Here is a 14,006-nt window from a genome sequence, read left to right as displayed (position 1 = left end):
AATAGTAGTCAGATCATTATTTATCTGTGGGAAGCCAATAAAGTTAACAGTAATGCCATAAAGTAAACAACCAATCATATTGTTTACTGGAAGTGAAGTAAACGGATCCATGTAAGTACTTCTGTCAACATTCTTTAGCTGTGAATTTTCCGAATTAGTTAGCAATAGAGGACATTTGATCATTTCTACTTTTAGCCAAGAATCTAAAGATCCTTCAAACCCGCCAATGATTCTTCTTGTAGAATTTATGCGTCCAATATCATCATCCATTTGGTCGTGTAGCATACGAACATGGAGTGCATGACTGATAATACTTCTTCTTTTGTGTAGTTTTCAATATTCCAAGAATATGTTGTTGGAAATAATACTGAGAGGGGGGGTGAATCAGTATTATCAAGCAATTTACCAAATCTTCCTTATTTGATCTTTTGAATTATTCTTGCATATCAGTACCATAAAATAATGAGCATGAATAAAGAAAATAGACAGTCACACCAAAGAACACAAGATGTAAGGTGGAAACCCAATGCGGGAGAAAACCACCTGCTGCAATATGTCTCTATCTTCTTTCAAGAAATTCTTTTTACAATGATTTTGTACTGGTGCAGTCCTTTACCAGCACGCAGGCTGCAACCTGCAGAGAGCTACAACTCTCTCTCGTTTTCCAGTCTCTCCTGGAAGGGAGCTACAACCCCCTACTTCTTTTCATGAAGAATCAAATGATCAACAAGTATACAACAGATACAGTCCACTACAGATATCAGATCAGTAATTACAGAAATAACCCAGAACACCTTATGAACAGAAATATACAGTCAACAGATCATCTTAAGACAGGGACGCATATTTTCTTTATGTGACCTGCGACTGGACGCAGTCTACCTTCCACTGTTCTGCGTGCCGACGCACTGTTCCTCTATGCTTTGCTGCGACCGGCGCACCCAGAAACACTATCGCGCCGCGTCTTTTGCTTCAGAGACGCACCCAATAACACAGTCACGCCGCGTCCTTTGCCTCCGAGACGCACCTGAGCCTTTACTATACTGCGTCCCGGCGCACTTTCCCTTCACTGAACCTGCGTCCCTTCAGATATAAAAGATATGAGGACTTCAGAACCAACCCAAACACTCAGATCCACAGATCTGATCATGCGCCATAGAGATCACAGTCCATTAGAAGATTCGCCTTCATAGATCTGGACTAGATCTCACCAAAAGATATTCAACCAAGATGATGCTTAATCCAAATGAACTCCTTTGCTTTATATAGGCAAGCTTCTCCCCAAAACATGGAACAAAACCACGAGCCGACACCATAGAAACACAAAACCGTCGGCTAGATACCACACAAGAAACCCCCACGTGCTTTTCTCTGCCTTGAAATGTGTGCACTGGGCGGACGCACCTCCTGAACGGCTGGCCTGCGTCCCTGGACGCGGGTTCTGTATGGTATATCTGCGGGGACGCACTTGCTGAACATATTTCCTGCGTCCTTCTTGATTTATCACCTGAATGGGTTTGCCATCAAGGACAACACCTGAATCATAATGCCAACAATCTCCCCCTTTGGACTTGATGGCAACCACATAATCTTCAGCTTCATTCTCCCCCTTTGACATCAAGGGCAAAGGGTATGCTCCCCCTATGCTCATGCATCTCCAGATCTGTAACCAGAAATCCATCATGAAGGAGATAGAGACATATTGCAGCAGGTGGTTTTCTCCCGCATTGGGTTTCCACCTTACATCTTGTGTTCTTTGGTGTGACTGTCTATTTTCTTTATTCATGCTCATTATTTTATGGTACTGATATGCAAGAATAATTCAAAAGATCAAATAAGGAAGATTTGGTAAATTGCTTGATAATACTGAGAGGGGGGGGTGAATCAGTATTATCAAGCAATTTACCAAATCTTCCTTATTTGATCTTTTGAATTATTCTTGCATATCAGTACCATAAAATAATGAGCATGAATAAAGAAAATAGACAGTCACACCAAAGAACACAAGATGTAAGGTGGAAACCCAATGCGGGAGAAAACCACCTGCTGCAATATGTCTCTATCTTCTTTCAAGAAATTCTTTTTACAATGATTTTGTACTGGTGCAGTCCTTTACCAGCACGCAGGCTGCAACCTGCAGAGAGCTACAACTCTCTCTCGTTTTCCAGTCTCTCCTGGAAGGGAGCTACAACCCCCTACTTCTTTTCATGAAGAATCAAATGATCAACAAGTATACAACAGATACAGTCCACTACAGATATCAGATCAGTAATTACAGAAATAACCCAGAACACCTTATGAACAGAAATATACAGTCAACAGATCATCTTAAGACAGGGACGCATATTTTCTTTCTGTGACCTGCGACTGGACGCAGTCTACCTTCCACTGTTCTGCGTGCCGACGCACTGTTCCTCTATGCTTTGCTGCGACCGGCGCACCCAGAAACACTATCGCGCCGCGTCTTTTGCTTCAGAGACGCACCCAATAACACAGTCACGCCGCGTCCTTTGCCTCCGAGACGCACCTGAGCCTTTACTGTACTGCGTCCCGGCGCACTTTCCCTTCACTGAACCTGCGTCCCTTCAGATATAAAAGATATGAGGACTTCAGAACCAACCCAAACACTCAGATCCACAGATCTGATCATGCGCCATAGAGATCACAGTCCATTAGAAGATTCGCCTTCATAGATCTGGACTAGATCTCACCAAAAGATATTCAACCAAGATGATGCTTAATCCAAATGAACTCCTTTGCTTTATATAGGCAAGCTTCTCCCCAAAACATGGAACAAAACCACGAGCCGACACCATAGAAACACAAAACCGTCGGCTAGATACCACACAAGAAACCCCCACGTGCTTTTCTCTACCTTGAAATGTGTGCACTGGGCGGAAGCACCTCCTGAACGGCTGGCCTGCGTCCCTGGACGCGGGTTCTGTATGGTATATCTGCGGGGACGCACTTGCTGAACATATTTCCTGCGTCCTTCTTGATTTATCACCTGAATGGGTTTGCCATCAAGGACAACACCTGAATCATAATGCCAACATATGTCGAAGAGGCTGACCAATCTTTGTGATACTTAGATTACAAAATGGGAATCCAAAGAAGTCGCATGGTTACCAGCAAATGTGCAATCAATGGCACCTTTCTGTTCCAAAAAATTCAAAAGGGAGAGATGTGCGTGCTTACAAGAAAAAGAAGCACGCAACAAAGAATTTTTCAGGCAAAAAGATCATCCACCAAAAGAAGCAGAAAGATTACAAATAGACACAGCTATTTACAAGAAGAAAGGAAGTTCAATGTTACCACTGCAACAAAAAAGGACACATTTCTCCAAACTATCTAGAGTTGGGGAAAAAAAAAGAAACTAGAGAAAGGTAAGAAGAAAGTATTTTACAGAAATAAATCTGGTAAAGTAAATTGTTTAAATCTTCCTGATAGCTGTGAGGAAATAACAAGTGAAGAAGTCAGATTACATCAATAAATTTAATTCTGATTCTAATACTTCTGACTCGGAAGAAGAATATTGCAATAATCCACATTGTGCAGAATGTTTCAAAATTGTGAATGTAGTGACCCAGATGTCTGTTAGTGTCATTCCTTGAATATGATGAAGAATGGCGAATCTAATGAACATGCTAGAAATATTTTCACGTAAATGATGGCAGCAACAGACCCAAAATTAAAAGATATGTATAAAGAGTTGTTAATCAATCACTTAAATTCTAAGACAGCTAAGCAAAGCAATCCTAACAGAGGATATGTTCCTCCAGCTTCTCTTTTCTTAGTAGAAGCCTTGACCAGGCAATTTAGGTAGGAAAATTTTGGAGAAGATCTTCCCCAGACTTTGCCCAGTATCCACCAGGCAATAAAAGATCTAAGGAAGACAGTAAAAGAAAATAGAAGGCTTTGTATTGAAAGTCACGAAGATTTCCAACTTAGGAAAATGAAAGCAGAACAGCCTTCAACTTCTGCACAGACACAAAATTGGACATTCCATCAGAAACCCTTTCCAGGTATACAGATTCAAGAACCCAACATTGATGACGAGAATGATGATGAAAGGGTAGGATTAGGTTGCAATTAGATTAATGGAGATGTAATGTATTTCATCAAATTAAAAGTCAAAATTGGTTCCAAAGTGGAATACTGGAAAGTCCTTATGGATACTGGTTCAAGATTAAATATTGTAAATAATACAGTAGTTGATACTCATCTCACAAGGCCAACTACTTGTCCAAAGGTTACAACAGTCAGTGGAGATTTCATCACTACTTCAGAGGTTCTAGTTGATATTTTTCTAACTAATTCTATTGGAATAAATGTGATTTACCCAATTTTTACAGGGATGGATTGTGCAATGTACTTAGGAACACCTTTCTTCCAGAATTTCCAAAAGCATGGAGCGAAATTTGATCAGTAAACAAGGAGATATTGTTATTTTATTGAACTGGAAGGTAAAGAGTTGTTTTTTCCTTTTATAAATTCTAGCTCACCCAATAGAATCAAAAAGATTGAACAGCTAGAAACCTTACTATCAAAAATGGAAAAGAAGAAGGAGATTTTAAAAATTTATGAAAACATTGAAAAAGGAAAGTTTGACAGGGAGATAGCCAATCTAAAAAATAAATTTCTGGAATGCTGCTCTGAAGACCCAAATGCCTTTTGGCATGTGCATAAGCATGAAGTTAAGTTAACATTGAAAAAAAACTTCAGTGGTAGATTAAGAAGATTGAAATCTATTCTGATGAACCAAGAACAGATGGTTCACTGTAAATAAGAGATCAATAGTCTTTTACAAAAAGGCTTGATCAGAAAAATCAAAAGTCCAATAGCCTGCTTTGTTTTTCATGTAAACAAACATGCAAAGTTTGCCAGAGGAAAACCAAGGTTGGTTGTAAACTACAAACCACTGAATAATCTATTGGATTATGATGCTTATCCCCTTTCAAAGTCCTCCAAAATCCTACCACAAATCTCAAAATCAAAGATTTTCTCAAAATTTGATTTGAAATCAGGATTTTGGCAGGTAGGCATCAAGGAATCTGATAAATGGAAAACAACTTTTTCTGTCCCTGAAGGTCATTTTGAGTGGAAAATAATGCCATTCAGACTCATCAATGCTCCATCAGCCTTCCAACGCATAATGGATGAGACGTTTGAAGGTATGGAGGAATTTATAAAAAAATACATTGATAATATTCTTGTACATTCTGAGAATATACCATCTCATATTAAGCATCTGAACTATTTCTCAAGAGGATATAAGAAAAAGGGATAGTCCTCTCTGAAACTAAGATGAAATTGTTCAACACTATGATAGATTTTATTGGATATAATATCAAGTATGGTTCATATTAGGTAATCCAAAGAAGTCTAGATTTCATAGATAATTTTCCTGATGAAATTTTGGACAAAACACAGTTGCAAAGATTCTTAGGGAGCTTAAATTATGTCTCCAAATTTCTTCATCATTGTGGACAAGAAAGGAAATTACTGAATAAGAGATTACAGAAAGATCCCATTCCCTGGAATGAAGATTACACAAATGTAGTCAAGAAAATCAAGGATAGGATTCGCAGAATTCAACCTCTGTGTCCGATCCAATAACAATGGAAGAAAGTAATTATGACAGATGCCAGTAACATTGGATGGGGAGCTGTTCTTTGTCAAGAAGATCCAAAAAATAAAAACTCACTGGAAATTTGTCAATATGCTTCTGGACTATGGTCAACATCTCAAACAAATTGGGCTAGCCTCAAGAAAGAACTCAGAGCAGTTTGTTTGGGAATAGAAAAGTTTAAAGACTTTGTTATTTACACTAAGTTCCTGGTTAAGACAGATTGCCAAGCTTTAAAGTTTGCTATTCACAAGTGTGAATTTGAAGATGTTTCTATGGTAAGATAGGTAATGACTCTCAGTCAGTATGATTTTGAAATTGAAATCATTCTTGGACATAAAAATTCTTTTGGTGACATGTTGTCAAGGGAATTTTTAGAGAAAAATTCTATTCACTCTTTATCATGCAATTTTATCAGAAGATCTAAAGAACATGTTGAAATAGAAGGCAGACATGGATAGGTAAGATATGATATGAGAGAAAGAATTTTAGACCATGATGAAAAATGGTATCCAGTATTTGAAATTCGCTAGGATTTCCCAATCTTTGGACCTGGCATGACCAAGAAATTGAAAATGATCTGGCAATCAGTGAGCTATATTATCTGGTCCATATAGGCAACATTTCCTATGAACTTTTATGAAGAAGATGATAGAATTGGAAATTGCAGGATTACTATTAGGAAGTTCAATAATCCTCTGCAGAGGACTGATTTTGATCTAGAAAGGCAGGAGATTGCTTTTTTCCAATGCATGAATTTAGAAAATATTTCCTCTAACTTCTTTTATCATCTATAGTTTGATTTTAGGTATGAAGATTGGCCAACTTCCCGAATGAATCATGGAGATACTTTTTCGGCCTAGTTTATCAGGTGGTGGGAAATCTATGGACTTAGTGCTCTCCTGATAAAGCCATATACCTTATGTCGACTAAAGATTGATGGTTTCTCAGAACCACATGCACACCTGACAGGAACCTTGTACAAGCATGTCGAAGACATTGTCGGAATTGAAGATGCTGATTTTATCAATGCACTAAGAAGGTGTGGACATACTCATTGGTTCGTCACTCATGAATTCATTGCACAAATGTTGAAACCCAATAGAGATGTGACTCAAATGGAATACAATGAATTCCACCTACAATCAGATCCAGAACAATATCCCTTCATATCTATTAACTTTTTACAATCACCCGGAAATCACGAAAATGAGATTTGGGAATCCAAAAAAGAAGTGCATGTCCAGTACTTCACAAATTATCCTCTGGAAAGATTTCAACATCAGCATTATACTCATCCTCAGATTACTCATTTTCTACTCTAAATGTATCATGTATTTTCTTACCGACAGTGGTGTAAGGACATTTGTTTGTATATTTCTTCGTAAAATGAAATATGCGTCTGTATATTTCTCTTTTCTCGTTGTCTTTTGAGTAAAAGTATCTACTTTGTAAGATCGAGTCATCCTTGATTCAATCCCAATATCTATTTTGTAAGATTGAGTCGTCCTTGATTCAATCCCAATATCTACTTTGTAAGATCGATAGGATTGAGTCGTCCTGGATTCGGTCCCCATATGCTAGATGGCTTTCCGAAAGGAAAAGGGACAAGATAATGTGAATTTGTCCATTCACATCCAAATCCGGACAATATTTTTAGGACAGTTGTTTCGCTTTTGAGTCATTAAGCCCTCTGGTCTATAAAAGAAAGAGGAGCTCATTTTGGGAAGGGGGTTGTTGTTGGGTATGGGCGAGTAAGTTATTGAGAGTAAAGAAGTTTGTAACCGATTGTATGTTTGGTAATATGTAGGACTTCCTCTTTCACCTTATATCTCCAGAACTGGATAGTGTCCAGTAATCCTAAATTCTTATAAACATTTTTCAACCGAGCTAAATTTGACGTTGCCCGGAAAGCAGGTTATAATTTTGCCCACTTTCGACATGTCCAAGTGGGAATTCAACCTCTACACAGGAAAGCACAAGATATGGCCTTATTTTCCTGTATATTTGATCGACGATGGAGAGCTTTTCCAAAAGCTCTCATCGGTGGTTGCCAAGGTACTCTTGCCTATGGCCCTGCATCATGGTCATGTGTCCCTGAATTTTCCATATCCCTATTAGATCCCAATGTAATCAATTCTCTTATGATCGGATTGCAGACACATGGATATGATGAATTTGATGATGATAGCAAAAATATTGCCATTTGGTGGTCCTCTGTGGCAAAATTTTACAAAAAACCTACTCCTTTAGTAGTTAAATTTGTTTCCTCATAGTCAAAATTCATGACATTAATCACTCATGATTATGGAATGAATATCATAGCACTGCAGATGATTCCTAGAGCCCCGTAAAACCTCCTGCAGAATGGGTTACAAAATGGGAATCTATTAGAAAACCTACCAGACCATCACTTGTAAATTCCTCCACGGTTTTTACTTCTAAAGATGTAAATGTTCATACCATCTTCCCAGAGTCACGAGCTGAGCGTGGTGGACATTCTATATCCATTTCCAACTCTGTACGTACTCTGCATCCCATTTACTCAGTAGACACCTCATTTTTAGAATCAATAAAAAATCTGGTTATGAATCATGTTGCCTCATCTAGCAACCCTTTAGCTACTATTTTTGACCATCCTCACTGTTCCAAAACATACTGTCAGTTTTCTTCACAGCCACCTACCCCACATGGAGATACTTAAGAAGACAGAAATAGGATAAACATTACTTTTATACAAGATAAAAGTAAATCTGAAGAGGACTATACCAAAACTCGTCTCTTCAATATTCATGAATAGATAATCATACAGTCAATACAACAAGATACTCATAAAGGCCTAGGATTTAATGATGGATCTGAAATCCCATCATACAAGAAAAATCCTATGAATAAAATTCCAAACAGTGTGGAAATTCCTTCAGATAATGAGATCATTGCATTCTTGAAGATCATTAAAGGAATTAGTCCGTACAATCCAGATGATATGTGGAAGAAGAAAATGTTCAATTGGGACATTTTCACACACAAGTCAGAAAACAGATATGTTGAAGAACTAAATCTTATTCCCAAAACCGAAAAGAAAAGTTTCAATAAACAAAAGAATGAGGAATGGAGAAATTGGATGAAATCTAATAACCAGTGGATTTCTTTTTATGAATGGTATTACCCTTGCTCGAATCAAATAGAAGAATCCTTAAGAAAATAGTTCAAAAATCAGGCAAAACAAAAAAGGATTCTTGATGTTGATAATTTCATTAAAGGAAAGATAGAATCTAATGCTTTCATAATTCCATCTCCTTTAGTAAGTCCTGACTTTTCTCCAAAAATACAGAAAATGCTGTCTAAACCAACCTGCCCAAAAATTTGCGGGTCATAAGGATAAAAGGAGAAAAATTGGTGAAAGAAATTTGCAGCAGTCTGCAAATAAACACGATTAGATCTGGTTCCCCTGCAAAACAAAAATGGGAACTTTTTGATGGATAGATCTATCAAATAAAAGATGATTTTCCAGAATGGAAAAACTTTGTTATCAGACAACAGGATGGAAAAATTTATAAACTGTCTCCAGTTCAAACAGAAGATTCAACCAAAGAATCTGTCTTAGCTACAAACTGGACGAACCTTGCTCTTTCCAGTTTGAAAAAATTTCTAAGAAAACATCATAAATCTATTGAGGGCATGAATAATATTCTAAAATAAATGATGATTAGAATGCTTAAGAAACAAGACAATGTTATTGTATGTTTAAATGAGAATGTCAAGACTCTTGCAGAAAATGATAAACATATAGCTGAAAGCCTGGATAACCTCAAGTTATCCATAGAAAAGAAAATTCAAGATGTGACAATTATCCAGGGAAGAGAAATTATTAAGGTTAATTCTAGCCTTGACATACTCAAGAGGCAAGTCTCGAATGTCTTTATTTCTGTTGATTCACTCAAAAAGAGACATCCTATAGATTCATTCAAATCTACCACTTTTTTTAGTGAACCTCACTCTCAAATGCCTTATACTATTTCATCCTTTGTCTCTAGTCTCATAAGATAGCCAGTAGAGATTGAATTTCCAAAACCAGGGATTTCATATTCTTAAGCACCTTTTTCTACACCTAGTTTCTTTGGCCATCTAAAGCCAAATCCCCATGTTTCTTCAAAAACAGATCCATCAGCTAGCTCTTCTTTCATAGAATGGATAATGAAAAATGCTTCAGAAGATGAAGAAGACAAAGAAGAAAAGAAATGGTATGAAAACTTAGAAGAAGACAAAGAGACAGAATTAAACAAACTTGAAATAAACAATGATGAGCCTTCACTAGAAAGTCTTGAGGAAGTTGTACATAATTTTTCTCCTCAAGATAAAGTTCATTTTAATATTCCAAATGAAGAAGCAGTTCATGCAACTAATTCTAGGTCCACATGGAATTCCACTTGGTGCCCTACTCCAGACAAAAGGGATATGATGAAATCCGAGTATCACAAAGATTGGTCAGCCTCCTCGGCATATTCTTGGAATATTGACAACTGCATAGAAGCAGAAGTATTATTTGCCATGCACTCCATGTTAGTATGCTACAGGACCTATCTGGCTGATGATATTGGACCCATAAATTCTACAAGAAGAATCATTGGTAGGTTTTAAGGATCTTTATATTCTTGGCTAAAAGCAGAAATGATCAAAGATCCTCTATTGCTGACTAATTGGGAAAATTCATAGGTAAATAATTCCGACGGAAGTACTTACATGGATTCGTTTACTTCACTTCCAGTAAACAATATGATTGGTTATTCGCTTTATGGTGTTACTGTAAAATTTATTGGCTTCCCACAGATAAATAATGATCTGACTGTTATTACTCTTGTTGCTATGAAACTTCATAATATGAAGCATTTTGATGAATACTTTAATGAGTTCCTGCATAGATTGCATACTTTGTCACCAAAACTCATTCTTGAACCCAAATGGAAGGAAATATTTGTTTCATCATTACCATTATGGGTGTCAACAGCAACAGTCAGCAAATTACCAGGAAGCATTGGTGACTACAAATTTGGAGTAATTAGGCAGGCAGTGAAAGCCATAATTGTTGAACTTTGCTCCCAAATGATGATAGCTAGAGCAACCATGAATCTAAAGAAGCCACATGGTTAGCAGCAACTGTGCAAGAAATGGCACCTTTCTACTCCAAAAAATTCATAGGGGAGAGATGTGTGTGCTTACAGGAAAAAGAAGCACACAACAAAGAATTTTTCAGGCAAAAAGATCATCCACCAAAAGAAGCCGAAAGATTACAAATAGACACAAGTATTTACAAGAAAAAAGGAAGTTCAATGTTAACACTGCAACAAAAAGGGACACATTTCTCCAAATTGTCCAAAGTTGGGGAAAGAAAGAAAGAAACCATAGAAAGGTAAGAAGAAAGTATTTTACAGAAATAAATCTGGTAAAGTAAATTGTTTAAATCTTCCTGATAGCTGTGAGGAAATAACAAGTGAAGAAGAATCAGATTACATCAATAAATTTAATTCTGATTCTAATACCTCTAACTTGGAAGAATAATATTGCAATAATCCACATTGTGCAAAATGTTTCAAAGATAATTGTGAATTCAGTGACCCAGATGTCTACCAGTATCATCCTTGAATATGATGAAGAATGGTGAATTTGATGAACATGCTAGAAGTCTTTTCACCCAAATGACGTCAGCAATAGACCCACAATTAAAAGATATGTATAAAGAGTTGTTAATCAATCACTTAAATTCTAAGACAGCCAAGCAAAGCAATCCTAACATAGGATATGTTCCTCCAGCTTCTCTTTTCTCAGTATAAGCCTTGACTAGGCAATTCAAGCTGGAAGATTTTGGAGAAGATCTTCCCTAGACTTTGCCCAGTATCCACCAAGCAATAAAAGATCTAACGAAGATAGTAAAAGAAAATAGCAGGCTTTGTATTGAATGTCACGAAGATTTCCAACTCAGGAAAATGAAAGCAGAACAACCTTCAACTTCTGCACAGACACAGAATTAGACATTCCATCAGAAACCCTTTCCAGGTATATAGATTCAAGAACCCAACATTGATGATGAGAATGATGATGAAAGGGTAGGATTAGGTTGCAATCAGATTAATGGAGATGTACTGTATTGCATCAAATTAAAAGTCAAAATTGGTTCTAAAGTGGAATACTGGAAAGTCCTTATGGATACTGGTTCAAGATTAAATATTGTAAATAATACAGTAGTTGATACTCATCTCAAAAGGCCAACTACTTGTCCAAAGGTTACAACAGCCAGTGGAGAAATCATCACTACTTTAGAGGTTCCAGTTGATATTTTCCTAACTGATTCTATTGGAATAAATGTGGTTTGCCTAATTTTTATAGGGATGGATTGCGCAATGTACTTAGCAACACCTTTCTTCCAGAATTTCCAAAAGCATGGAGCAAAATTTGATCAGCAAACAATGAAATATGGTTATTTTCTTGAACTGGAAGGTAAAGAGCTATTTTTTCCTTTTATAAATTCCAGCTCACCCAATAGAATCAGAAGCATTGAACTGCTAGAAACCTTACTATCAAAAATGGAAAAGAAGAAGGAGATTTTAAAAATTGATGAAAACATTGAACAAGGAAAGTTTGATAGGGAGATAGCCAATCTGAAAAATAAATTTCTTGAATGCTGCTCTGAAGACCCAAATGCCTTTTGGCATGTGCATAAGCATGAAGTTGAGTTACCATTGAAAAATGACTTCAGTGGTAAATTAAGAAGATCGAAAGTTGTTCCTATGAACCAAGAATAGATGGTTCACTGTAAAGATGAGATCAAGAGTCTTTTACAGAAAGGCTTCATCAAAAAAAGCAAAAGCCCAATAGCCTGTTTTGCTTTTTATGTAAACAAACATGCAGATATTGCCATAGGAAAACAAAGGTTAGTGGTAAACTACAAACCACTGAATAATCTATTGGATTATGATGCTTATCCCCTTCCAAAGCCCTCCACAATCCTAACACAAATCTCAAAATCAAAGATTTTCTCAAAATTTGATTTGAAATCAGGATTTTGGCAGGTAGGCATCAAGAAATCTGATAAATGGAAAACAACTTTTTCTGTTCCTGAAGGTCATTTTGAGTGGAAAATATCGCCATTCGGACTCATCAATGCTCCATCAGCCTTCCAGCGCATAATGGATCAGACGTTTGAATGCATGGAGGAATTTATAAAAAAATACATTGATGATATTGTTGTACATTCTGACAATATACCATCTCATATTAAGCATCTGAAACTATTTCTCCAGAGGATAAAAGAAAAAGGGATAGTCCTCTCTGAAACTAAGATGAAATTGTTCAAAAATATGATAGATTTTCTTGGATATAATATCCGTATGGTTCATATTAGGTAATCCAAAGAAGTCTAGATTTCATAGATAGTTTTTCTGATGAAATTTTGGACAAAAAACAGTTGCAAAGAGTCTTAGGGAGCTTAAATTATGTCTCCAAATTTCTTCATCATTGTGCACAAGAAAGGAAATTACTAAATAAGAGATTACAGAAAGAACCCATTACCTGGAATGAAGATTGGACAAATGCAGTCAAGAAAATCAAGGATAGGATTCGCAAAATTTAGCCTCTGTGTCCGATCCAAGAACAATGGAAGAAAGTAATTATGACAGATGCCAGTAACATTGGATGGGGAGCTATTCTTTGTCAAGAAGATCCAGAAAAGAAAAACTCACTGGAAATTTGTCAATATGCTTTTGGACTATGGTCAACATCTCAAACAAATTGGGCCAGCCTCAAGAAAGAACTCAAAGCAGTTTGTTTGGGAATAGAAAAGTTTAAACACTTTGTTATTTACACTAAGTTCATGGTTAAGATAGATTGCCAAGCTTTAAAGTTTTCTATTCACAAGTGTGAATTTGAAGATGCTACTATGTTAAAATGGGTAATGACTCTCAATTAGTATGATTTTGAAATTGAATTCATTCTTGGACAAAAAAATTCTTTTGCTGACATGTTGTTAAGGGAATTTTTAGAGAAAAATTCTATTCACTCTTTATCATGCAATTTTATCAGAAGATCTGAAGAACATGTTGAAATAGAAGGTAGAAAGGGATGGGTAAGATATGATATGACAGAAAGCATTTTAGACCATGATGAAACATGGTATCCGATATCTGAAATTCGTTGGAGAGAAGGAGTTCCCAATCTTTGGACCTGGCATGACCAAGAAATTGAAAATGATCTGGCAATCAATGAGCTAGATTATCTAGTCCATATAGGCAACATTTCCTATGAACTCTTTTATGAAGAAGATGACAGAATTGGAAATTTCAGGATTACTATTAGGAAGTTCAATAATCCTCTGCAAAGGACT

Source organism: Pinus tabuliformis, chromosome 8 (assembly GCF_031772625.1).
Source record: "Pinus tabuliformis cultivar Carrire ecotype Pingquan chromosome 8, CPIR1, whole genome shotgun sequence".
In the NCBI taxonomy this organism is placed as follows: domain Eukaryota; kingdom Viridiplantae; phylum Streptophyta; class Pinopsida; order Pinales; family Pinaceae; genus Pinus; species Pinus tabuliformis.
This window is presented reverse-complemented; position numbering follows the sequence as displayed.